Source organism: Sorex araneus, chromosome 11 (genome assembly GCF_027595985.1).
Source record: "Sorex araneus isolate mSorAra2 chromosome 11, mSorAra2.pri, whole genome shotgun sequence".
Taxonomy (NCBI): domain Eukaryota; kingdom Metazoa; phylum Chordata; class Mammalia; order Eulipotyphla; family Soricidae; genus Sorex; species Sorex araneus.
In genome coordinates this window covers 36,205,629-36,233,496 of record NC_073312.1, presented here as the reverse complement: position 1 = coordinate 36,233,496, position 27,868 = coordinate 36,205,629, and the positions used below count along the sequence as shown (strand labels likewise).

The following is a 27,868-nucleotide window of genomic DNA, read 5'->3' as shown; positions in this document are numbered from 1 at the left end:
ATATATATGTATATATATATTTAAACAACTAACAGCTAAAATTGAACATGGTTGGTATATATATGATATTATTAAACATTCAATCACTATTATGGTGATAGTGATTGAATGTTTAATAATATGAAGGGATATTATTAAACATTTAATATCCAAAAAAATTACTGAGATCACGCTTACTTAAAATGACTCTGCATTGATATTTGCTCCAGTAGAGTACAAATATAGTTGGTTATGGGAATATTGTAATTTTATGTGGGAGTAAGTAGGTTTTCCACAGGGCTTGCAATATTTGGAAATGACTGCTACCATTGGTCTGCATTATCAGCAACTATAGTATGACCTGCTTCTAGGATACTTATGCTTAGAAAAATGAGAAAAACAGAATCTTTTTTTCATTTTTCAGTTTTAATTTATATGCTATGGGAAAAGATTTTCTTCCTTCCCCAACTCTAGCTGTTGTCTATTGTAATGTACCAGTTTGAATTTATCAAATCATATTATTTCCTTTTTCCTGCTAACATAATTAAAAGTAGGACTTCCCAGGCTCATCATTCTTACCAAGAATTAGGAGAAACTGACTTCTATTAAGGAATTTATGGTTGGTAATTACAACATGGTTATGATAAGTCAGACATGTAGATGACCTGTAATGCAACGTCTGTCTCACCAGCTATTCTACTTCTTTGAAAAATCCACCAAATCTTTCACAATTCTGTATTTTCATTCACTCCAAAGAAGTGTTCCTGGTTCAATATTATTGTGTTTACCTTTTTAGGATTTATAGTATTTTTTGTTTATTTGTTTGCATTATGCCCCTCACTTTTATACACTATGAAATGGTCATTATGAATGTTCTATTTACCATATTAGCAACTTTCAAATTTGAGATATCATACTATTGATTACAGTTACCGTTCTATACACTACACCCCCTCACCATTTTTATTAGAATAATGAATTTACTAATTTTCATCACCCATGTTGTCTACTCACCAATTTTCCTCTCCTTTGGTCACTACATATATATATGTATTATGTATTATGTATATGTATATGTATATGTATATATGTATTTGAGGCCATACTTACAGAGCTCAGGGCATACTCCTGGCTTTGCTCGGGGAATGATATGGAAGTCTTGGATTATCTTTAGAACATTCTTCACTCTGTGAAGTTCTTTTCTGAGTTCATTCTATATTTAAACAAATATTAGTGTCAAAAGAGTATATATGTATAAAGCTGAATAGGATCAGAACTTTACTGATAAAAGGTTTATGGCTTTATGAATGACAAGGGATAAAGTAAACATAGGACTTTATATTGTATCAGGTAGGTAATAAAAGATATATAAACAGTATTGTGGGAACCAAGTAAAATATTCATAGGAGACACTACATTGGTGTTGGATTTTGAAGGATGGGAACACAAGTTTGTCCAATTAAGTTGACCACACTACATTTTGTTTGATAAAAGTATAAATAAATTTCCAGAGCAATAGTACAGTGGTTAGGGTGTTTGCCTTTCATGCAGCCAAAACAGGTTCAATTCCCAGCACCCCATATAGTCCTCTACACCTGCCAGGAATGATCCCTGAGCACAGACCCAGAAGTAAGCCCTGAGTACTACTGGGTGTGCTCCCCCCCCAACAAAAAAACTAATATTTTTTCTTGTTTTCTGGGCCACATGCATTGGTTCTCAGGCTTTATCTTGACTCTGTGCTCAGAGATCACTCCAGGCAGTATTCATGGGATCATATGGGGGTACTTGGAATAGAACCTGGGTCTGTGCAAAGCAAGCACCTTTCCCACTATACTATCACTCTGGCCCAGGAACTAATATCTATTTTAACAAGTACTACTTCTGAGAGGGCTGGAGCGTTAGCACAGCGATAGGGTGTATGCCTTTCATGTGGCTGACCCATGTTTGATTCCTCCGCCCCTCTCCGAGAGCCCGACAAGCTACCAAGAGTATTACGCCCACATGGCAGAGCCTGGCAAGCTACCCATGGTGTATTGGATATGCCAAAAACAGTAACAATAAGTCTCACAATGAGAGATGTTACTGGTGCCCGCTCAAACAAATCGATGAGCAACGGGATGACAGTGACAGTGACTACTTCTGTGAAAAATATCCATTCCTTTACAATGAGATATTGTTATCTTATTTGGGCACAAATAAGATGTTTGTTACACAAACATCTCAGCACAGATATCTTTCTTATTTTCATTTCTGGTTTACTTTATTTTTTCTGAAAACTTTGCATGAATAGCACAAAACTATATTTTTATGGATATGCTCATTTATCTACTGGTTGCCTTTACTAAGAGTATGTATAGCTTTATGTATTATTCTAATTAGGTCCAGCAATTAGCCCAAAAAATAAATTTAAGATGAATTTATGAATAAGTTAGTTAATTGAAAAATCATTTTTATATGTGTGTGGCAATAACCTATACTATATAATTCTTTTATGTCTTCATGACAAATACCACTATTATGGTCATCTTGCCACGAGTCACATATTAGATGGTTGAAAAATGAATCATGGGATAGATTTTGAAGAACCTTATTTTCTCTAATGTCTCTAGGATATAAACTAATGTCTTATATTTATATTTTTGTGAAGATGGTTTTAAACTTTATATGAAGTTATAAGGAAAATAAAATATGACTGTGGAAATTATATAAAAATATACTCTGAACTTATGAGGTTTCAATTTTTTTAATTAACATACATATGTGTTCTTAATCACCTTTAAAATAAGAAAGTTTTGGGGATTAAAAACTGAGTTTGTTCAAAAGATTGCTCTGAGGCTTAAGTAGCAAAGTGTCTCATCATTTTCTACACTTACCCATCAATTCAAGCCTTTCCTTTTGTCATAGAAAAATTGCTGAGGTTAATAGACTGACTTCAGCCTTGATCCTTAATCAGCCAGAGGGATTTTAAGTCAGGATCTGAAGGATGCATATAGCATACATTATTGAATCTGTCTGAATAGACTTTCACACAGATGCCACCATGAAAATAAGACAACTTAGAGGCTCAGCTTCATTGACCCACTCCACTGGAATATCATTAAACATTCTGAATGGTAAAAAGCTAAGTATGTTTGTTGTCATTTTTTCATCCTCAGGCACCTTAAGAATTAGATACTTTTATCATCATAAAAATATCTCACAAATGAGAAAATGGAACTCAGAAAACTTTCTGTAAATTATTCAAAGATAAGTGATGGAACAAATGTTGAATTAAGGCAATCTCACTCAATACTCAAAATATTACTCCCTAAATTAGGAATTTTATAGTAATTCCACTCTCCAGTTTTACATTAGTCTACAAAAACAATCTCATTTTTCCCTGAGGAAATAGATTGACCAAAAAATAAATTCCAATCTAGGTTCTTTTCTGACTGTGGCTGTTTCTAAACATCTTCCCTTCCTATGACCCCATTTTCTTACCATTCATCCCCTAGTTTTATACCACTGTCCCCATTTATGTTTCTTTCACCTACTGTCTCCTTGAAATATTCTGGGGACCCAGAAGAAGCCATAAGGTCCCTGGTCAGAAATGCTATTCTAGTCATTATAATAAGTTCTTGGACTTTTATGAAATGGAGATTGGTATAATTAAGTGCTATATAAGTATGAATTAATGTATAGAACATCTCTAAATATATAGATTTGGTAAGCTTTTAATTGAAAATTTCCTTGTCTTTATTTTTATTAATCCCCAGGAGTGTATATTCAGTGGAGTCTTAAGTCTCAATCCCCTCTACACAAATACTGCCTAGAAAAGGAAATAATTTGAATATAAGTGTTAACAGGGTATTTCCTATGAACTTTTATTGCATTTGTGAAATTGCTATTAATTTTCTTCAATCTACTGCCATTTTAATAGCTACTAGCCTGTGATTATACAGCAATTTACTTGCTATCTTTTCCTTTTCCATCAACAATGCCAATGCATAATTAAACCATGTGCTCTGGGGGAAAGATATTTTTGAGTACAGAGGTAAAAGGAAGATAAAGTCTCAAGAACAGAGCACAGAAACCAATTTAAATTCAAAGCTAATGTCCATATATTACTTTCAGCGCATAATATTGCAAGGGAAATGAATGAGTAATTGTTTCTATAGTGCTTTTGGATTTATTGAGAGTGTGTTGTTGAGGTTTAAATATATGGTTTTCTGCCATAAAGCCTTGACATATTACATAAAATAATTATATAAATCTAATAACCATTTTATTATTAAGCATTGCAGTTAAAAAGTGACAAAAATTTCCTGAAGCTGAAAAAACAATGTTTCAAATGTTGTAATATAGTTTTGTTTTGCTATGGAAAAGACATAGGCATTTGCAATAAGTATCATGCCCTTGGATGAGCAAATGTAAATTAATCTAAATCCCCTAGAAGTCATTTGACACTAGTTTGGCTTTTTCCCCATTTCATAAATAAGTGCATTCCATTACATTTCTCTGCATTTAGCTGCAGGCTAGTAGAAAATATTCATTTAGCAAATATCAGGCTAAACTCTGCCTGGTAATTTGACAGAATACATCTCACAGGGTAAGGCAGCACTGAGATATAAACATGAGGCATAGAAAAACTAAACACATGCTTAACACCATTCATGACTCTTGTTGGCTTGGCAATCGTATTCCTCAGATTGAGGACTGAAGGTAAAATTTTAGGAATTCCTTCCTTTCACTTCATTCACTGCTTTTTACACAAAAATGCTATGTCACTGCTGCTTTCTTTTGTAAAACCTCTTTACCCCTTGAAATAAAATGATTGTTAATCAGTTTTTTTAAAAAAAAGATAGCAGAATAGTTCTGGTATGCAGGATTGTTTGAATTTGATGTGTCCTTAAATTCTTCAGTCTTTCCTGATCCCAAATTGCAGAGGAATGCACAGGGTTTTGTGAGCATCTTCTAATTCTCTCAAGTCAAATCCAAGGACCTTCCAAAGAATAACAAAAGAAAACAAAACACAGGACAAAAACAAATGTCCTGTCACAGCATTGGGCCTGCTTCATGAACCTAAAATATTTTTCAGGTCTGAGAAAATAGCTTAAAGCTTGAGAGCAGATGATTTGCATGTTAGAGCCCCTAAATTTGATTCTTAAAACCTCATGGTTCTCCAGCAACACTGCTACAGCCCAGAAAATCCCCCACACTTCTGGGCCCTCAGCAGTATCATTCACTAAACTCTTCATTTAAGCAATTATCACCTGAGTGGTTCTTGGGCTCCTTGGGTATTCCTTAGGAGGCCCCTACAAAAATCTGATTTCTCTTTAGAGTGGACTTAAGCAATACAGAGTTAAATATAATGAAAGTGAGTATCATTTAGCACATGATATGGCTGAATTCTTGGCTCTCTGAAAAACTTCCCTTAGAGGCAAGGTTGAACTTTCTCTTATAGTATTGGCACCATGTGACACTTCACAACAAACGTCCAATATTTAGAGGGTGTTTAGTACTCTTCAACCATGAAAGATCATATCTTTTAGAATAAGTTTTCAGGGTCCCAATTCTTGGCTCTATGGAATCATTATAAATATTTATTCATTATGCTGTTCCATCAAGGATCACCTTTACTATAGTTTGAAAAAAAATGATAGACAAAGCAAGCACACCTGTAAATCCTATTATTGGGTCTAGCAAAATAGAAGACTTGACACAGACTGTTCCTGCAGGTTTATAAGTTGTAACATGAACATAGAAGCATCCTTTGAAAGTCACAAAAGAAATGAATATACAAATGTGGTTAATCCCATGGTGCTTTGCTTTCTGTACATTTGTAATGAAATATAGAAAAGAACTTTGCAAACTTAATAAGTATATGATTACTTGAAGATTATTTAATCATATACATAATTTTTCAGAATTGTCACCAAAATATAAAATACATTTTTTTCAAAATTTTGTTTCATAAAGCACCATAAATTACAGTTATTCATAGTTACATTTTTGACATACAATGTTCCATCACCAATTTCAACTTCCAGTGTCACCAGTGTCAACTTCCCTTCACTAGTATTCCCAGATTCCCTCTGCTACCTTTGACCCCAGCCCCTGGAATACAACATTTAATACATAGCTAAATTGGTTATTCAAGGAATCCACTAGTATGTTGACAACATTTACACTGGTTCTCCAACGCCATATTCAACTATCTGAGAGTTTTTTGTTTTGTTTTGTTTTGTTTTGTTTGCATCTCCAGACTCAAGTGCTGGTCTGTAGCAGTGTCTTTTGATATATATATATATACATATATATATATATGTATATATATATGTGTGTGTGTGTGTATATATATGTATATATATATAACTGAGGAGATGATCTATATGCCAAAGGTCTCAGGATAATCCTTTGAAGCAACTAAATGGATCTCATCTGAATTAAGCAATTTGGCTGTTGATTTTATTAAACGAGTACATTCAATGAACAATGAGTTCTTTCTGCAAAACCTTAACTTTAATACAAGAAGGAAACTGAAGATACAGAAGTGGTAGTTCTTAGGTATTTTCTACTGTCTTCTTTTAGTAGTAGTGGCCATTAAGAGTCCTCAGATGAATAAATTGAAAGTTTCAAATAAAAAACACAAGGAAAGCTGAGACAATGGGGAGGCACTGGGGTACATTCTTAGCTATATGGTTCAATGACCAGGTACAGAGTAGCAAGCTCCAACAAGAGGACATAGATGACACGGCTCCAGCTACAGATTCTAGGTCAGGAGTGGATACTCTAGGTAGTAAAACATGTGGCGGAAAGATCAGTTCATTGTATATGAAGACAACCAGATGGCAAAAGATGGGAAAACTGATGTACACAAGGGACCCAGACCAGTCTACTTTTACTGTACAATTAATTTTGACTTCTTAAGCATCTGGGTTTTGTATGCAAATATTTCATTAAGTTCTCAAGAAGCTAGGAACTTGGGATTAAATCTACTCTCTTACTAATAGTAGAAATCAGTCAGATTCCTTCTGGTGGCCCAGTTGTTGCTGCTATCAGGAATTTCTCCTGGTGGAGCTCACAGGATCATAAGGAATGCTAAGTATCAAACCTTGGTTGGCTATTTGCAAGGCAAAACCCTATCCATTGCATTATTGCATCAGCCAACAGGTTTTTATTAGTTAATGAAAAATAATCATTTCATTTTAGAAAATGCAGCTTAGTGGGAATGACTCTGGAATCGCTAGTTAATTTTTCAGTTGTCTTTTTCTTTTCTTTTGGAGGCTTCCACTTGCACATTTCAAAAAAGAACATTTAGATATTCTACATACAACTTTGATCTGTGTCTCATTTTCTCTCCAAGTAATTCATTATTCTCTTTGGCCCTGGGCTTATGAGCTAAGGGTAATATTTTGGCAGCATCAGTAAAGACCAGTTTCAATGTCTTTTAGTGCTTTTCAGCTAATTAGCCTTTTGATCTCAATGACTAAAACTGTTTTATATACTTTATAAGCATTATTATTTCAGGTTCCTGTTTTGAAGTAATCAAGATAGAACACACTAGACACTAAGCAATAATTTTTAGAGTTTAGAGAAAATTTAATGTAATGCTCAATAAGCCAAATTCTATTTCATAACTTTGTCAACATTACTTGGATATCAGATAGGGTAAGTTCTGTTTTACAATCAAGTTCCTAGGAGGATTTGTTGTTTGGGAAATGAAAGGTGGTAAGTAGAAATTTGTCTTTTTATTTCATTCTTTTAATATTTTTTCAATTTAAGCATTATTTAATGAAAATATGTATATAAATTATTAGAGTATTAAAATAGCACTACACTGTAGCACTGTTGTCCCATTGTCCATTGATTTGCTCGAGCAGGCACCAGTAGTGTTTCCATTGTGAGACTTGTTGTTACTGTTTTTGGCATATCAAATACCCCATGGGTAGCTTGCCAGGCTCTGCCCTGCAGGCAGTATACTCTCAGTAGCTTGCCAAGCTCTATAAGAGAGATGGAGGAATCAAACCCAGGTTGGCAGCATGCAAGGCAAATGCCCTACCCACTGTGCTATTGCTCCAGTCCAAAATAGGAGGTACTAAATGTAACACTTAATATTTATATTAAAAAGTCTCACCTTGTATATTATCTGGTAAATACTTTTTCCCTGACCCTTTCCAAATATCAAAAAGATGTTTTACAGGAACATTAAGTTAATGTCCAAAGACTACATTGGAAAGAAAAGTTCTAAAGAGTTGTATACACATTTAGCTTTGTAATGCTATCTGATATATAACATTCTCCACTTTATTTTTTAACTTTTATTTCTTTTTATTTTTTACCTTTTGTTTGCTATTCTGGGTGTTTTGCCTTTGGATTCTTTAGTTCAGAATACTGCATTCTACTGAAACTGTGAGGCCTTTGTGATAAAGAATCCTTATTCTTCTTGGGAATCTTGTTTAAGGAGATGCCTCCTATGATCTAGGAGCATCACTGCCTGTCCCTCTCCCCCATTTCCCTTCTGTCACTGTCACTGTCATCCCGTTGCTCATCAATTTGTTCGAGCGGGCACCTGTAAGGTCTCTCATTGTGAGACTTATTGTTACTGTTTTTGGCATATCCAATACTTCACAGGTAGCTTGCCAGGCTCTGCCGTGTGGGCGCAATACTCTCAGTAGCTTGCCAGGCTCTCCGAGAGGGGCGAAGGAATCGAACACTGGTCGGCTGCATGAAAGGCGAAAGCCCTGCTATTTCTCCAGTCCCCCATTTCCCTTACCGTAAATAAAATACATTTGAATTAGAAAAACAAACACAAAATATTCTTAATAAATATTGTGTTTGGTTTAGGTTTGGAGGGTCACACCTGTATTATTCATAGCCTACTTTAGCTCACAAGTCACTCCTGGAAATGTTTAGAAGTGCTAGATATCAAACTTGGGCTTCCTGTATGCAAAGCATGAGTGCCATCCCTTTGAGCTATATTTCTAGCTTGACTTTTTAGTTGCAAATCTAATGTGATTTCTTTGTCATAGTATGAAGAAGCTTTCAGAAATTGTTGGGTTTTGTGATCTGATTTTAAAAAGGATCATAGATCAAATATTCTAAAAGAAAAAATTATTATTTTGGTAGGTACACTTATATTTTTTGGTTATAGACCAAATGTCTATGACATTAACTGGAATAAGAAGGAATGGGAGTGAAGATAGACAGTTGGCAACTACACCACCTCCACTTTGCTGATGAATCATTCTAATAACACCAAACATTAGCCAAGTGGCACGAATGCTGGCCGACTTCAACTGTGAATGTGAAAAGGTCAGATTACAGCTGAATCTCACAAAGACAATGTTCATGAGAAATGGACTTAGTTCCTGATGTTCCATTTGCTCTCAACGGAACGAACATCTCCGAATGCAGCAGTTATGTGTACCTGGGTTGAGAACTCAATATGATGAACACCTTGGCACCTGAGCTGCGTAGGAGGAAAAGAACCATGTGGAACACCTTCAAGAGCATCGAAGAAGTGATTAACAGGATGAAGAACATCCAGCTCTGGGCACATCTTTTCGACTCCAGCATTCTTCCTGCACTAACATACGCCTCAGAGACCTGGGCCCTATGAAAACAGGATGAGAACACTATTCAGGTCTCCCAAAGAGGAATTGAAAGAGCTATGCTTGGAATACCACATTTCATTCAAGTGAGAGAAGGAATCCGGTGTTCCCACCTCCACTGATGATAAAGAATCAGGGACACTGTCTTGTTTGCCAAAGCATCAAAAATCAGATGGGCCGAAACGTAATGTGATTCAGAGATGACTGCTGGACTAGAGCTGTTACCGACTGGATTCCATGGGATGTCAAAAGACCGTGTGGCCGCCCACCTATGAGATGGTCAGACTTCTTCATCAAGACCCTGGAAGAACAGTTTGAGGCTCTTAATGTTTCTGGATCGAACAAATGCCATTGGGCTACACTAGCACGCAACAGGACGAATGGAGATATTACTGGCACCCGCTCCAGCAAATCGAGAAAATCAATGAGCAATGGGATGTCAAGTGACACATGTGATACAAGATGTTAACTGTCTAGTTTAACTCATCCCCTGCTCCCTTTGTTTACCGTGGTAATAGTCTTCTTGATACAAACATTCTAAACATATTTATACTTCCCAGCATTTTCGTATGTTTATCTTTCCTTCTCCTGTTTTCCCTGTACATTAAATTTTTTTGTTTTTTGCTTTTCGAATCACACCTGGAGATGCACAGGGGTTACTCCTGGCTTTGCACTCACGAATTACTCCTGGCAGTGCTCAGGGGACCATATGGGATGCTGGGAATTGAACCCGGGTTGGCTGAGTGCAAGGCAAATGGTATACCAACTGTACTATCGCTCCAGCTTCTACAGTAGCTACTCCTTAAGAAAGCCTTCAGTAATCATCAAGTATGCTTCACCGTTATATATTTTGATGAACATTTTCATCCTCTTTAACAGCACTTACTGACATTCTCATGCTGAGAATTTTTTCTATACTCTGATTTTTTTTTTTTTTGGTCTTTCCTAAGTTACATATACCTGGAAATGGTCTTCTCCCATTACTATCTGTGCTGGAACAGAATGTGAACATTAAGAGACTCAAGACTGGAATTGTAGTTTTGTTTCTTTGGGTACCTATTATTTAAATTTTCAATAGCTCCTGAGGTTTGTCTATCCTTGAGCTCAGTGAGCTATTTAATATGCTCCTCTGATAATTTTTTTCTGCCTTTAGGCAGCTTGAATTGCTTTCTGTTACTGCTAGAACTGTGGCTAACTCCTGTTATTATTACAAGAGGAGCCACCAATTTAGTCCACTGTGAGAAAGAAATCCTTTCTTCAAGTTCTACCTTGTTTCTCTCATAAAGATTATGTTAGTATTTTCTCTCTAGGAGTCCAATTGGTAACATACTGAGCTATTTGAGTTATTTTGCTACTTGTATGGCATGTTCCTATTTTAAATAGTGTTTGTCCCAAGCTCAGATAATTTCTGTAACTTTCTGTTATTCCTTTCAACATTCTTAATCATTATTTATCTCTTGTGCTTCTCAGTCCCTCTTATAATTAGGTGACCCACCTTCTTTTGGATAAGTTGCCCTACAGTTTCCAGTGACTTTGGTCTCTATCCTTCTGCATCTTTTATCCCACTTTCATTCTTCCCCCTGTATTTTTGGCAAAGCCGCTTTTATTGAGGCAAGTGTTTACTTTTTCTGCAAGAACAGGTTTCTACCCACTGCTTTCTCATTGCAGCTCTTGCTCATCTGAGATCTTCCTCATTTCCTTTTACTAATTTTTCTCTTTGAACATGAAGTTTCCTACTGAGAGTCCTCAAACTATTTATGGAACCATATCCTACTGTATTCTTATTTTCTCACTTGTCTTTCCTGCATTATTTTAGGCTGAAAGGACGAGATCTCTGGAGCTGGAGTGGTAGTACAGCGGGTAGGACGTTCACCTTGCATGCGGCTGACCTGGTTTGATCCCCAGCATCCCATCTGGTCCCCCAAGCACCACCAGGAGTAATTCCTAGGTTCAGACCCAGGAGTAATCCCTGAGCATCACTGCGTGTGACCCCAAAAGAAAACAATAGGTTATTCAATCTCCAAATAAACATCACCCTTTGAAAAAAAAGAGAGAAAAAAAGAGATCTCGACACATTCAGATATTAAAACGCATCCTGTTTGTTTGCTTGTGTGAGGGGCACTCCAAGAAGTGCTCAGGGCTTATTTCTAACTCTATGCTCAGGGATCAATATTCACAGGGCTCTGGGGACCATATAGGAGACTAGGGATAGAACGAGATTGGCCATTTGTAAGGCAAGTTCTGTACTATTCTCTGTACTATCTCTCTGGCCCCTAAAACTAACCTTTTTACCTTTACTAGTTCTTAGGAAAAATTGTGTGAGTAAGTGCTTTGTAGAAACATTGTCTGAGTAGGTTTTCTGGGTTTTTCTGTTTGTTTGTTTTTTTTCCACTCCAGACAGGTGGGGGAGAGGGAAAAGAACCAAACTCATGTACCAGTTTGGTTTCCCAAAAGAAGCAGAATCAATAGATCTATCTGGAAAGACTCAGTGCTTACTCCTGTTCTTTGCTCAAGGATAACTACTGGTGAAATCTGGGATACTGTATGTGGTGCCTGAGATCAAACCAACACTGGCTTCATGTAAGTCAAGCACCCAAATCTGCCTTATCTCCTGGGAATTTCAATTGGCTCTTAAGAATATGATGGCCAGGAGTTTCAGAACCTGCCATCAATAATCTAGGAGACTTAAAAAAGCTTATGGTGTTACTTTCCATAGGAGTCTAATTCCCAAAGCAGGAATAGACTGTTGTACCAGCTTGAAGATAGGCTGAAAGAGTGAATTCTTCCCCACTCAGCCTTTGTGTTCTATTCAGGTCTTCCACAGATTGTGAGAATCCCACACATGGGGAAGGGCAATCTGCTTTCCTTACACTGCCAAATCAAATGTTAATCTCATCTAGAAACATCTTCTAAGGCACACCCAGAATGATATCTAAACAAATATCTGGGCTTTGTAGTCCAGTTAAATTAGCCCACAAAAATTAACCAATATGGAGAATTTAAAAATTACTTCAATTGTTCATCTATTTCTTGTAAGCATTCAAGTCCTGGCAAACCTCTCAGGATTAACCTTTCCTTGGTTTCTTATGGATTTGAGTTCCTGTTCTCAGTGAGCTGTTACTTCTTTCATACATTTCTCTCATGAAGGAAGAGATGTGCACAAAAATTGTTCACATAAGCCGTTTGAGGATAACTTTAGCTACAAAGGGGCTGGAAAACAGGAATATTTTATATTACATCAATGTATAAGTCAAAAGCAAACAGCATTAATTGTATTTGAAAAATACATATGTAATCACTTCATCTTCATGATTTTTTTTATTGGATAGCTTTTCTTCATCAAATGACTCAACTATTTGTCTCCTATTTTCTCACACTTTATCTCCCTCCTGTTCCAAAGTTCCAAATTTCTGCTTAATAAGTATGGGCAGCAATGTAGCTAATTCTTTGTTGGCTGTAAATTTACAGATTCACTATTTATATTCCATGACATTTCCCTCATGAAAATGTATTAAAATGTTAGTTTATTTATTCTGCATTTCTTATTCATACAGGTAAACATACATATAGATGCAAAAAGGGGCAAGATTTGTGTCCAAACAGTGTTTTAAGTTATCTGTCAGCATGTTACATTATAATTTTTGTATTTATCATATTTTTAAAATATTATAAATAAAAAAGAAAAATTATTGTCTTCGAGCATTAGAAATTTTTAGTATAAAAGTTGATAAAGAAAATCAAGACAATGATTAAAGAACATTTGTCAAGTTTACTTCAATAGCAATAATAGACTTACTATTTCTTAGGGAACATGCAAACAAGTAGGGAAAATAAAGAGAGATGAAAATTGAAAATATGATATCATAGAGGAAAGCATATGATGGCATTGATTTAATATAGACAAGCAGTTGTCACTATATATTCTGTTAGGGCTATTTATGTTGTGTCTTAGAGGATGAGAAGACATAGATAGTGAGACATACGTGTGATGTGTTTCCTGTGCATTGAGGAGATGGTGGGCAGAGGTGTGCAGTGATGAGGGAAGATTCAATGTCTCCACAGGATACCTCACTGATATTTAAAAATCAATACACCCTAAATTAAACTGAGTATGCTGGGAAGTTAATTGAAGCACAAACATAGAGAAATATTTTTTATACTAGAAACATCTTTTCTAATCATGCACAGACTTTCAGACTTTTCAAACCCATGTCTAGAATTCATTTACTGGCTTTTATAGTAGCTTTAATCTTGGGAACCTTAAGGTCCATGTGTCTGGTAAATATTCTCCATTGTTGCTTTTTCAGGTGTTCATTCCTAAGTTCAGACTCCAAGTCAATGACCCTTTTATTGAGACTGCAAGTCCATTATAATGCCTTTGAAAAGCAGTCACATGAGTTCTACAAAAATTAGTTCCTTCCTAAAAAGAAAACAAAAGGCAGCATTTTTTTAACCTTAGCTTTCAGAGAATGATTTCTGGGGAACTAGAGAGATGGTACAGTGAGTAAGGCATTGTATTACATGCAGCTAACCTGGGTTCAATCCCCAGTTCCATATATGGTCCTCAGCTTTTCCCTGAATACACAGCCAGGGGAGAAGTCCTGAACACTGCTCAGAAGTCCTGAGCACTGCACTGTAGCACTGTTGCCCGGTTGTCCATCGATTTGCTTGAGCAGGCACCAGTAACGTCTCCATTGTGAAACTTGTTGTTACTGTTTTTGGCATATCGAATACACCAGGGGTAACTTGCCCTTGCCGGGTTCTCTGAGAGGGGTGAAGGAATCGAACACCACGGTTGGCCACGTGCAAGGCAAATGCCCTACCCACTGTGCTATTGCTCCAGAACACTGTTAGGTATGACCCTAAAACAAACAAACAAACAAAAAAAACCTGCCACGAACAAAATATGCTATCTCATAAAAAGCTTAATCCATTACAGTGAATAGATTATTCACTTTAATATTGCTCAGATATTTAGTTTTTATAAATTACCCTGATTACTTGGTCCATGTTTAGTAACATTTCATGCTAATGCAAGCTCTCCATGAAGTATTCTACATGCCAAAAACAGTAACAACAAATTTCACAATGGAGACGTTACTGGTGCCCGCACAAGCAAATCGATGACCAACGGGATGACAGTGATACAGTGATACAGTATAGCTCACACTGAATGATTTATTTCCAGGGATTTGAATTACCACAAGTCTCTAGGGTCTATTCCATTTAAATAAATGATTGGCATTCCTGCCACATAGCATACTTACAGAGCATTCTTATATCCTTCTACAATTTAGATCATAATAGTGTACGCTTATGTTATAGTTATCTTGTACCCATGGCTACCAGTATTTTTTCCCCTCTCTTCTCATTTTGTAGAAAAGGCAGGGAAGAGAAACTAGCAAAATTTGTTCTTTCCTTTTAATTTTTATCACATTTTAGTCACTTTTACTTCTCTTTTTTCAATTCTTCAGCAGCATTTTTTTGGCCCATTAAAATTTTTTGTTGTTGTTTTGGTTGGGAGCTGACATAGAGCCTGAAGAAACACCTTCTCACTCTGAATGTATCTTAGATATGCTCTAACGGAATCATTCCAGCACGCTGACTTCTGGCATTCTATGACGTCTTTTCCTATCTTGTCTTAGAGGAGGAATTCTTATGAAGCTGTGTTCACTGTATTATCTCAGACAGTCATGAACAAAATCATGAATTAAAACCATGATGGGGAACTGGAGCAACAGCAAAATGGGTAGGGTGTTTGCCTTGCACACAGCTGACCCGGGTTCGATTCCCAGCATCCCACATGGTCCCCCGAGCACTGCCAGGAGTGATTCCTGAGTGTAGAGCCAGGAGTTAACCCCTGTGCAATGCTGGGTGTGGCCCAAAAAGCAAAAAAAAGAAAAACAAGAACTATGATGGGTGGATATTATGCAGAATTGATAGAAAAGCAGTCCTAATTATCTTAGAAGGCCATCTTGTCTGAAGTACAGGCTTTAGGGGAAAGGATAAGGAGGAGAAAGCTAAATTAATAGTTGTAAGCAATTGGTGATAAATGTCACACGTGGATTCTACTTAAATCTGTGTAGATTCTTGTCTTATAAAAATAAACAGCTACAGAGGTAATATAAATCTCATCCTGCTGACTGATTTGTCCTCTCAGTGTCTAAGAGCACCAGTTGAAGAGATAATACAGAAAGCAATTTGGGCTTCTCTTTTTCCTGATAACTTTCCCCTCTTTACCAAGATATCTGAATATAATCTCCATAACTCTATGATTTTTAGCTTCATAGATTATAAAAGAGACATTTTTTCCCCACCCCGAGACAACATTTTTTATCAGCCGTATTTCCCTCTTAAAAACTGATTAACAAGTGTGATTTAGAACCATAGACCTCTACTTTTGGCTGACTGTCATGATTCTCTGCAATATGAGAAGGAGGCAACAGGAAAGGTCAAAGAGACAATTTTCCCAGTTTAAGATGAATTCATGTGTGCACCACTGACCCAAGGGTGGTGATGTATGCATAGAATGGCTGTTCCTGTTCCCGTAGTGGGATAGGAGCCAGAATAGATATCTCTGCATTATTTAACATAAAATTTACAATCAATTAAGAGAAAGAACTGAGCCCAGCAGGCTACCGAGAGTATCCCACCCGCATGGCAGAGCCTGGCAAGGTACCCATGGCGTACTCGATATGCCAAAAAGAGTAACAGCAATCTCACAATGGAGACGTTACTGGTGCCCACTCAAGCAAATCAATGAGCAATGGGATGACAGTGATACAGTGATATCATTTTAGAAATGAAAAAAGGAAAGAAAGTTTTGGCTCTGTTTTTGGCTTGAAGCCATGAAATGCCCCAGAGATGCAATGAGTCCTTAATCCCACTTCTAACAACCATCCTTGCTTTCTTCTGTTGGTACAATCTATGCCTCCTTAATTTTCATTCTTGGTTAAAGGTTATATTGCTCAAAACAAAGAGACGAAGCAATATTTGGAAAATCTAAGTATGCCATTTATTCTCTCTGCCCACTGAGTTGATAAATGTATCTAACTTGTAGTCACAGAGCTGTGACTTCATCAGTCTTGATAGAACCTTATTCTAGGTGTGTATGGTTGTATTATGTAATGTCTTTTGCCAGTTTGTGCTCTGCCAACTTTTGGAGCAAGTTTAATTATGCATATTACTCACTTTAATGGTGCTCAGATATTTAGTTTTTATGCATGACCCTGAAGACTTGGCCCAAATTTAGTAATATTTTATCTCATATCTGTCAAAGAGACAAAAGAACAAGATTCTAGTGCAAGTCAACTGCTATCCCAGGCATAAAGCATCTTCATAAAAAGTCATATTTGAGGAAAGATCAAATTTTTAGGAAAAATATCAGTTCATTACTGTCTATCTATTGTCCTAAGGACGCTATGTTATTGACTGGAGAGACAGTGATATTTATAGATAGATAGGACATTACTTGAAATTATGGAGTATAGGTACACAGAAAATAAACCTATTTGGTTGCTTTCACCAATTTTAATGCTAACATTTCCCCATTTTACCACATTCTAGATTCAGGGTTAATAAAAAAGGTCCCTAAAAGGAAAACTATCCAGAGAAATGTTAATATATATGTTAGATAGAGTGTTTTGTCTAAGAAGAAAATAAAAATAATGTTCTTGAACATAAATTTCCCTACATAATTTAATTTAATTTATTTAGGGTTTTTTTTGCCTTTTGGTCACACACAATGCTGCTCAGGGGCTACTCCTGGCTGAATTACTCCTGGCGGTACTTAGGGGAACTGATGCCGGAGATTGAACCAAAGTTGGCTGTGTGTTAGGCAAACACTCTATCCACTGTACTATTGCTCTGGCGCCATGATCTTATTTCTAATAGGATATTTTAAAAATATTTTAAGTTGAATTCCTCTGACTTTTTAATACCTGGATAACTCTGACTTATCTTTATTTTTGGTATCAGTTTATTAGTTCTCCAAGTAGGTTTTCATGTACAATTGACCCCCATTATCATCCACAGATCATGTTAAGAAATCTTATCATCTCCTCTCATAGATTAAACTCAGTAATATTACTATTCATGTCTCATCAGTAATATTTATACTCATGTCAATAAGAGAACTTATTGCTTAGCTGTATAATTTTTAACTCTTAAGGTAAAAGAGGCATGTGTCTATGATTATTATTTATACACAACTAGTACTTAACTCACTTAGAAAATGGTAATCACTTAATACCTTTTGTTGAAAAGATTAAATAAATTATACAAAATGTATAAATCTGTAACTGTACCCTCACGGTGATTCACTAATTAAAAATAAATTAATTAATTTAAAAAATAAATAAATTATACAGATTTGTGATGGGGTTTTAGCTGTTGTTTTCTTTCATCTTTAACCTGGAAGTACTTGCATAACTACTTATAGCAATTCCTGTTTCTAATTGTGGAGCACAAATGTATTTTTCTCTAGTGTTTAGTTGTGTCAACTTGATTGATGAATTTTATGAGTACAGTTGACAGTGGAGTCTATAGCATTTTCCATAAGCTTTCCCCTAATCATTCTTCTGCTAACTGTTCTGCCTATTATTTCTCCACTTCTCCAATAATTACCGGAGGGAAGGGAGTAGGACCCAAGACTGCCAATTATGGATTGTCATTGATATTAGAATTTTTATGATGATTTTAATTTCTCTGGTTATCATTTTGTCTACTATCTCTGAGGTAGGTATAGATAAAATCAATCAGATCGTAAAAAGTCCACTAGAGCATGAAGATTCTAGTTCTTGCATTTTTTTTCTTTTTTCCTGTGATCTTTCCTAGGATATAGTCCAGTTACAAAATTAATAAAAAACTGTTTCTTAAATTTAATGTGATTTTGATTTCTAATTTCACAATTGAATGGACTTTAGCTAATAAAGCATATTTAACTTTAGGGAGACAGGCAGGGTCAGCTGTAATCAGGGGAAAAACTGTTACATCATTTGTTTCCATATTTAAACAACTTTTCTAGTCCTAAAAAAGTCAGAGTCCTAATCAAAATATAAATTGTTAAGTGAGGACAAATTTAATTTTCTTTTAAAATTAAAAACTTATTTTTAATTGAAGTAGATCCTGTGATTTATAATACTGTTACTGGTGGTTTCCCATGCACATCCACACCCGTCACCAGTGTGCCCACCTCTTAAGGATACAATTTTAATATCTTTGAGTGACTAAGAGGTGGTTATTAGAATCAAACATATCAGCAATTTATTGTGATTTAAAAAATTATGTTAACAGAGAAATTCCAAAGGATGTTTTGAAACTTTCAAAGGATGCTCTATTATTATTAAAATGCAAGGTTTTTCCACTTTTACAATTGTATCACTTGGAAAGAGATAAAATGTACAGCATAAAATAGCAAATTCTAACTCTGGGTCAACTCAACCAAAGATTGCAAAGATTATAATCCAAAAACTGGCATTTTCTGGTAAGTACTAGAGGCAGGCAGAGAAATTCATTAAAATATTTATTTTATAGTTTGGTTGTGTTTCCTTACTATGATTTAACTCTATCTGCATTAGATTAAAGAAAGATGGTGGTGTTTCTTCTTTCTGTGTTTTCCATTTTATTTCAAACATTGAGTGACTTTATTTGTATTGTTTACTATGTTTGAAGGGCTACTTCTATTTGTCAAGACTATAACAAGTATTGACACTCAATAAAATAAATGATATGATTTGGGTTGTCCTTTTGGATAGTGCGGATGTGTTTGTGTGTGTATGTGTGTGTTTTAATTGCACATATGATAATGGCATTTTAAAATTTTATGTTAGATAATAACCTCTCAGTATCTGTATTGCAAACCATAATTCCCAAAAGTAGAGAGAGAGTATGGGGGATATTGTCTGCCATGGAGTCAGGGGGAGGGTGGGAAAGGGGATATACTGGGGAGATTTGTGGTGGGGAATGTATACTGGTGGAGGGATGGGTGTTTGATTGTTGTATGATTGTAACCTAAACATGAAAGCTTGTAACTGTATCTCACGGTGATTAAATAAAAATTTAGAAAACAAAAAGGAAAAAAATTATGTTAGAGGAGAAAGACTACTTTGATTATGCTTAAAAACCTAAGGGGTCATCTTGCCACACTCAACAGAGAAGAGGCCAGGCAGTCTGGTGAGCAACGCGGTTGAAGAGATGCTCCGGACCCGAAACCGGGCCAACAACACCGGGGATTCAGAAGGAGGAGGAGGTACAGCTGGTACACCTTCTCCAGATGGAGCCCTGGCGACACCGAGCAGCAACTAACACGGCTCCGAGTTGCGGGACTGGAACACATCCGCACCGTGCGGTCGCTAATGCAGCCGCGCGACCTTTTCTAAAAACTGAAAACATACAGTCTTTTAATGGAAAACCAATTATCAAATGCTTCCTTAGTAGGGCTGTCTTTCTTGGGGGGGAAACTCCAACAACAATAATGAGTTTTGTTTTGCAATATGGAACGTAACCAAGGTAAAGAGAAAATGAAGTGAAATTCATCAGTTATACAGTTGGGGGTTGGGGGCGGGAGTGGGGGGGTATACTGGGGATTTTGGAGGTGGAATATGGGCACTGGTGAAGGGATGGTGTTTGAATATTGTATAACTGAGACATAAACCTGAAAACTTTGTAACTTTCCACATGGTGATAAAATAAAAATTAAAAAATAAATAAATTTAAAAAAATAATAGAAAAAAATGAATAAAAACCTAAGGGGAAGAATATAGTAAAGTGTAGTAGTTATTGTACTGCATTGTATTAAATATGCTTTTTATCCTCCAGAAAAAAAATAGGCTCTTTATTTTCTTCCTCTCCTACCATCTTATTGTTGTATACTAGTTTTACCAATAGGAAGTATGGATATTTATATAGATTTAATTCTTGTTTAGCCAAAAATCATTTTTTGGAGATGAGAACACTTCTCTGGGCAGGGAAAAAAGCTATTTGGTATACCTAACGGGAAGATGTAAGTCTGAACGTGCAGAGACAAGAGTATCTGCATAGAATAAAGGAAGTTTCATTTTCTACCTTTGATTTTCAATTTGTCAGGCCTTGGTGTCACAGACCCTACAGTTTCTCAAAAATAATCCCCAGTCTAATTCCAGTTACTTCTATGGTAAATATATTCTACTCAAGATATCTTGATAGGGGTTTTAATGACTAGCAACCAAAATTAGTGAGATCAATGTTGTCTTCTCAGAAATTATAGCTAATTTATTGTTCAGGATGTCACTTGTTATTTTCTATTTGTTGTCTTCAGTATTTTATAAAATTAGAAAGGACTGGAATGGTATCACAGCAGGTAGGACATTTGCCTTGTACACGGCCGACCTGGGTTTGATTCCTCCATCCCTCTCAAAAGCCTGGCAAGCTACCATGGGTATCCTGCCCAAACGGCAGAGCCTGGAAAGCTACCCATGGTGTATTCGATATGCCAAAAACAATAACAAGTCTCCCAATGGAGACCTTACTGGTGCCCACTAGAGCAAATCAATTAACAAGGGGACAACAGTTCTACAGTGCATAGTGTCTTAAAAGACCTACTTCTAAATAGTCATTTTACATATGTTTATTGCTTGCTTCCTTTTTCTTATTCTATATGATGTTAAAATGTAAGTTCTTTAAAGTCAGATATTTCATGATTTATTCAATAATTAATTATCCTCCCCAATCTGAAACAAAAGCTAGTACCAGTGTTTTTTTTTATAAATATTAATTAATTGAAATTTCACTAACATAGGTAAAAAGACAACTATGTGCAAAAGGGGAAGTATACATTTGTCTATTTGGCATCTCCTTTCATATTTTCTTACTAATGGATATTAAATATTTTTCTCTTTTTTATATAATTGTTTTTACCTCATGTAACCCGATTATTATATCTTTGCACGACAGTTTTTTTATCAACCACTTAAATACTGTATGCTTCTCTGTTCCAAATACCCAATTAGCTCACATCCAGCTGCTATAAATTCTATACACAAGAGAATTTTTTAAAATGTGTTTCCTTTTGGGTTTTCACTCAAGAAATCTACCACACTGTCACTAAGAACTCATAGTACTTAGGATTTTATGATCGATCTGCATAGTTTTCTGTGATAATAAATAAAGTGATTAAGAAAACTGTTTACTCCTCTGTTTTGGAACTCTTAAATTTACTTGTATAATTGCTTTGTATAGGACTTCTACGTTAAGTGATAATATGGTGTCTTTAGGAAAAATTGAATCATATTAAGCTAGAAATCTTCTGAACTTTCTTTTTAAAAAAGCTATCACTAAAATAACATGTATATCAAAAAATGAGGGAAAATTTTCACACACTAAATATCTGACCAAGTGTTAACTTATAAGATGTATAAGAAAACAAATTCACAAAACTAAGCAGCAACAATAACTACCTCATCAAAAATGGGAAGAAGAGTTATATAGACACTTCACCAAAGATGTACAGATTGCCAATAGACACAACTTTTAAAAGATCAATTATTTATTTTTAGGAAAATGCAAATAAAAACGGCAATAAAATATCACCTTAGACATGCTAAAATAGTCCATGGCCAAAAAGACCCTAAGTAACAAGTGCTAGTAGTAATACAGAAAAAGAAACATTCATTTATTATAGCAAGAAATGTAAACTGGTACAACTCTATAGTAAGCTAGATAGTGTTTTCTCAAAAGACTAAAAATATTTCTAATATATGACCCAGAAATTTCATTCTTAGATATTTACTGAAAGTACACAATAACATTCAAAAAAAAAGAGATATGTGCAACTGTGTTCATTGCAGTGCCATTTATAATAGCCAAGGTATGTAAAAGACAGACAATATGTAAGAGTGGATAAAGATATGGTATATATACATGATGGAATACACTCAGCTATAAGAAAAGATACAATCTTATCTTTTGCTATAAAATGAATGGAACAATAATGTATCATGTTAAGTTAAATAAATGGAAGGGAGACAAAAAATACCTTATGATCTCAATTATATGCGTATACAAATAAAGCAAGGGGACAAAGTCAAGAGAAATCTTTGGACTCATAACTAAATTTGTAAAAGTGGGATAGGGAGAGGTTTGAAAGTGTGGAACGGTTCAATGAATGATGGTAGAGGGATATTTTTATTTGAGATTGGGTAGGGTATGGTAATATAGACTTTGGTGAGGGTGTGAAATTGTATCCCTCTAATATGTATTCATATTTGGACACTATATTTAAAATATGTCTGTGTTCTTAAATCTTAAAACATTTTATGCTTCTTAAAAGCATTTTTAATGTATTGATGTCAATTTTTCTATAATGTATTGATCTTTATATTCATCCAAACAAATATCCTTTGTGAAGTAGACAAGAATAGTAATTGGTATTAAAAAAAGTACAGCCAATAAAACAAAATACAGGAAATTGAAAGGTCTTCTAAGGACACAGAGGTGGCCAAGGTAAAACCTAGACTTAAATCCAATCTTTCAGTTCTTTGTAGCAAATGAGATTTGGAAATTTTTTTAAAAGGAAGAAAACTGTCCATTGGGATTAAGAAACAAATCAGAGGATTCTGGTAAAGCAGTGGGCTAGGTCACAAACTCAACTGAAACCATATTTTGCTATATTTAAAAAAAAATCTTAAGACATCAAATCTGTATTTCTGTTAAATTTTAGTATTAAATAGGAACTGCAAAATTATGTTATATACATATGTTGTGAAATAACCATTATAGTAAATAGACTTAATATCCATATTTCATATAACTACAATAAAAAGAAAAAGAAAAAAAGGAACTGCAAGCTGCTATCTGAAATTTCTTATGATACTATTTATCAAAATCCAGTCACAAAAAGATAGGGAAAGATATCGGTTTTTGAACATTGTGTATTTTCCCTGTTTTAAGTAAAATCTAATATATCACAGGACCAGTGACATTTTAAGAGTTTCAAGTCTGCAATGGCTCTCATGACATGAATCATTCAAACAGAGGCCAGTGTCCTGAGCAGTGACTCAGAATAAACAACTTGAAGAGAGAAAAGCACATTTTCTATCTATTTGGAACTATCATTCAAATCAAATAAATCCACCAAAGCCAGAACAAACTTGCAGAAGGCTGGATGCTTTTATTGTATTCACAGATAAAAAATAGAGTGGGGACTATTTGACAGTTCCCTGGCTGCCACTAATGAAAAGAGTAAACCTAAGCAAGTCTATTTAATTATCTACAACAAGTTTCTTTAAGTTTCTTTGTAAATTTAAAGATTTAGAATACTTTAGTTCAGAGGTTTTTCTGTTTCTAAGAATTATTGATTTGGGGGTCATTTTAGGCCAAGGCTAGAGTTATTATTAACCACAAGTATTGTATACCTCACTGAGAGTTGCTCTAATGCCAAGTAAGGACACTTCACAGCATACTAGCTCGCTTTTCCCCCTGGTTTAGCTAAGACTGCATCCAAGAGAAGTAAGAGAAACACAGTTATCCATGAGTGGTAAATAATTGAACTTTCATTAAAAATTTTTAATACTGGGGCCAGAGCGATAGCACAGCGGGTAGGGCGTTTGCCTTGCACGCAGCTGACCGGGGTTCGATCCCCGGCATCCCATATGGTCCCCCAAGCACCGCCAGGAGTAATTCCTGAGTGCAGAGCCAGGAGTAACCCCTGAGCATCGCTGGGTGTGACCCAAAAAGAAAAAAAATTTTAATACTTAGGAGAAACATCCACTCTTTATTGCATATTACTTGAAAACATCCTTTGTCATGGCAAAGGAAAGAATAACAGAATATTCCATTATATTTTCAATGTGTTTTTATGGTCCTCACTCCCAGATTCAGATATTGACCCTTATCTCTAAGATAGGAATAATAGTTATAGAAGTCAGAGAAAATATAACTCTTTTATCTGTGACAGGTACATCAGAGAGTAGCTGTTACTGGCCTCTAGGATGGGGTTTATTTCAAACTGCTATAGGACTGAATCCTAGAAAAGAATATTTTAGATCCAGTCAGCCATTGCTTAGCCTTTAAGACGAATCAAAGACTATTTCCTTCAGATCAAGGAAGTTCCTTGACAGAAGCTTTTATTTATTGACAAATAACCTTTCCTTAGGGTTGGACTTTTCTAGACAAGGGATTTGAGATGTTTGAGAATTCTCACAATTTCAAAAAATTCTCACAACTTCAAAAAATTTCAAAAAACTATCATCTGGCAAAGTATTCTGTCAGGAACCTGCCTGTCCTCATAGGGAATGTTCCAGATTTGCTCAGGACAGGAAGTTCCAATGATTATCAAGTTGGTTCTTTAGCTCTAGGATTGAATGCAGTAAGTGTTGATAGAATTGTGCCTGTGTATGGGGCTGAAGCCATGGCATGGTGGGTTGGGCGTTTACCTTGCACGCGGCCGACCCGGGTTCGATTCCCAGCATCCCATATGGGCTCCTGAGCACTGCCAGGGGTGTTTCCTGAGTGCAGAGCCAAGAGTAGCCCCTGTGCATCGCCAGGTATGACCCACAAAGAAAAAAAAAAAAAAAAAGAGAGAGAGAGAGAGAGAGAATTGTGCCTGTGTAAATGAGGAATAAGAAAGGAGTGGGCATAGTAGTTTCTAGTGCTATGATTTTTTAAAACTGTGGTAACATACATATAACGTAACACGTCTAAATTCCTTTTAAGTGTACAACCTAGTGATATTGGTATACTTACGAAATTATGTAATTATCATCACTTTCTGTCAGGGTCCTGGCTAGTTCACCCCGGCAAACTGGAATATGATCCCCCAAGCAGCCTGACTTACTCCCTTATAGGAGGAGGAGTGGGAAGGGGAGAAGCCTCTGTCCTGCCCCTCTGCGCACCGCAGACTCCCCGTTGCCACCGAGAAAGATCCACACAGAGAAGGGAAAGCTGGAGGTCAAGCAGCTCTCATTTTATTAGCTCTCACACAGGGTTTTTATACATATCGCACACACCTGGTTATCCCATTTGCCAGGTATGTCACGTACACCTCGTCGAGCTCATTACAGATGTTAGCTAATGATTTATATTTCCCATTCTCAAGGCCGGGTGTGTTAGCTCAGGCAAGTGATAACTATCAGGTCCCTCATCCCGTTATCTGCTCAACCAGAGTGCCTTTCTCGGTGGAGTGCTAGCACAGGGCCCTGGGCCCCTGTGAATAGAGCCTGCTCCTGTTTCTAGGGGAGGCGATTTGGCCAGAATCTTAGGCTGGCTGCTGAGACCCCAACAACTGTCTTGACCTTTGCTCATTTTAATTAGTGTCTTATCATCTGGTAACAGTGGGAGGAGCAATATCTTATATTTTATATAAAACTGTTGTTATGAATATCTTGATCTAAGAGAGAATTTAGCAGACAATTTGATACATCATATAATGTTATAGAAGAGAAAGACTATATAGATAGGGTATACAAAAATGAAATAATAGTTTTTCAGAGTGCCATCATTTTTAATTTATATTTAATAATTTCACACAAGAAGTCATCTCACTCAGTCCTATTGAAATATATTTTTATGCAATAAACAGCAGGAAGTTGCATTTCTTAAAAATAAGCATTCTGTAAATGATAATTTGAAATGGTGAAACAGGGGCTGGAGCGATAGCACAGTGGGAAGGGTGTTTGCCTTGCATGCAGCCTTCCCGGGTTTGATTTCAGCATCCCATAGGATCCCCTGAACACCACCAGGAGTAATTCCTGAGTGCAGAGCCAGAAGTAACCCCTGTGCATAGCCAAGTGTGACCCAAAAATTAAAAAAAAAAATTTAAAAAAGGTTGCCATTGTTAAAAAAAAAAAAGACACAGTGGCTCAAATTACAGTAGCAAAAGAAAAATGCCCCAAGTGATGGGGCATTTTGTCAGAATTATATATCTTAGCTTCTCTTGTGCTTTATTCAAAATCATAGTCAACTGAAAAATATTCACAGATAAGGAATGGTAGAATTGAAAGTCTACTAATTCATGCAGCTAAGTGCTTTCCAGTTTCTCTTAACAAGAGAGATAATAAAGTTAGTATTTCTTTAAAATAAGAATGCTGATATTTTCCCAATCAGGATACCCATGACATTTTTTAAAGAAATAGACAAAACACTCCTGAAATTTGTATGGAACAATAAGCCCCCATGAATAGCTAAAGCAATCCTTGGCAAAAAGAAGATGGGTGGCGTCACCTTCCCCAATTTCAAACTCTACTACAAAGCAGTAGTAATTAAAACAGCATGGTATACTGGGATAAAAACAGACCTGCAGACCAATGGAAGTTGAATATCCTGTCACAGACCCCCAGATATATGGCCACTTAATCTTTGACAAAGGAGCAAGAAATGCAAAGTGGAACAAGCAAAGCCTCTTCAACAAGTGGTGCTGGGAAAACTGGATAGCTACCTGCAAAAAATTGAACTCTGACCTCTGTCTTAATGCCAGGCACAAAAGTCAGATAAAAGTGGATTAAAGACCTCAATATCAGGGGCTGGAGCAATAGTACAGTGGGTAGGGTGTTTGCCTTGCATGCAGCCGACCCGGGTTCAATTCCCAGCATCCCATATGGTCCTCTGAGCACTGACAAGGGTGATTCCTGAGTGCAGAACTAGGAGTAACCCCTGTGCATTGCCAGGTGTGAACCAAAAAGAAAAAAAAAGACCTCAATATCAGACATGAATCTATAAGGTTCATAGAAGAAAATGTAGGCAGAACTCTCCATGACATTGAAGCTAAAAGCATCTTTCAGGACGAAATAGCACTGACCATGCAAGTGGAAGCAAACATAAACAAATGGGACTGCATCAATCCAAGAAGCTTCTGTACTTCAAAAGAAACAGTGACCAAAATACAGAAAGATCCAACAGAATGGGAAAGAATATTTACCCAATACCCACTGATAAGGGATTAATATCAAGCATATCTACAAGATACTAGTAGAATTGTATAAGAAAAAAACCTCCAACCCCATCAAAAAACAGGGAGAAGAAATGAACAGAAGTTAACGGGGAGAAGAAATGAACAGAAGCTTCCTCAAAAATGAAATACAAATGGCCAAAAGGCACATGAAAAAAATGCTCCACATCGCTAGTCATCAGGGAGATGCAAATCAAAACAACAATGAGATATCATCTCACACCACAGAGACTGGCACACATTCAAAAAAACAAAAGCAACCAGTGCTGGCGTGGATGTGGGGGAAAAGGGACGGATGCTCCTTCACTGTTGGTGGGAATGCCGACTAGTCCAGCCTTTCTGGAAAACAATAAGGACAGTCCTTCAAAAACTAGAA

General features: G+C 36.1%; 1 long non-coding RNA gene across 3 annotated transcripts in view; it reads right to left on the bottom strand.

The window, feature by feature from the left end:
- The window catches only part of LOC129399433 (uncharacterized), a 417,723-nt gene that overhangs the window by 87,183 nt on the left and 302,672 nt on the right, over positions 1-27,868 (bottom strand). Inside the window, exon 7 of one of the 3 annotated variants that reach the window (XR_008627081.1) lies at positions 1,089-1,192. The exons of the other annotated variants lie outside the window; for them this stretch is intronic. This is a non-coding gene — a long non-coding RNA (uncharacterized LOC129399433). Of the gene's footprint in view, positions 1-1,088; positions 1,193-27,868 lie in introns of those variants that run through there. 3 annotated transcript variants of the gene reach the window in all.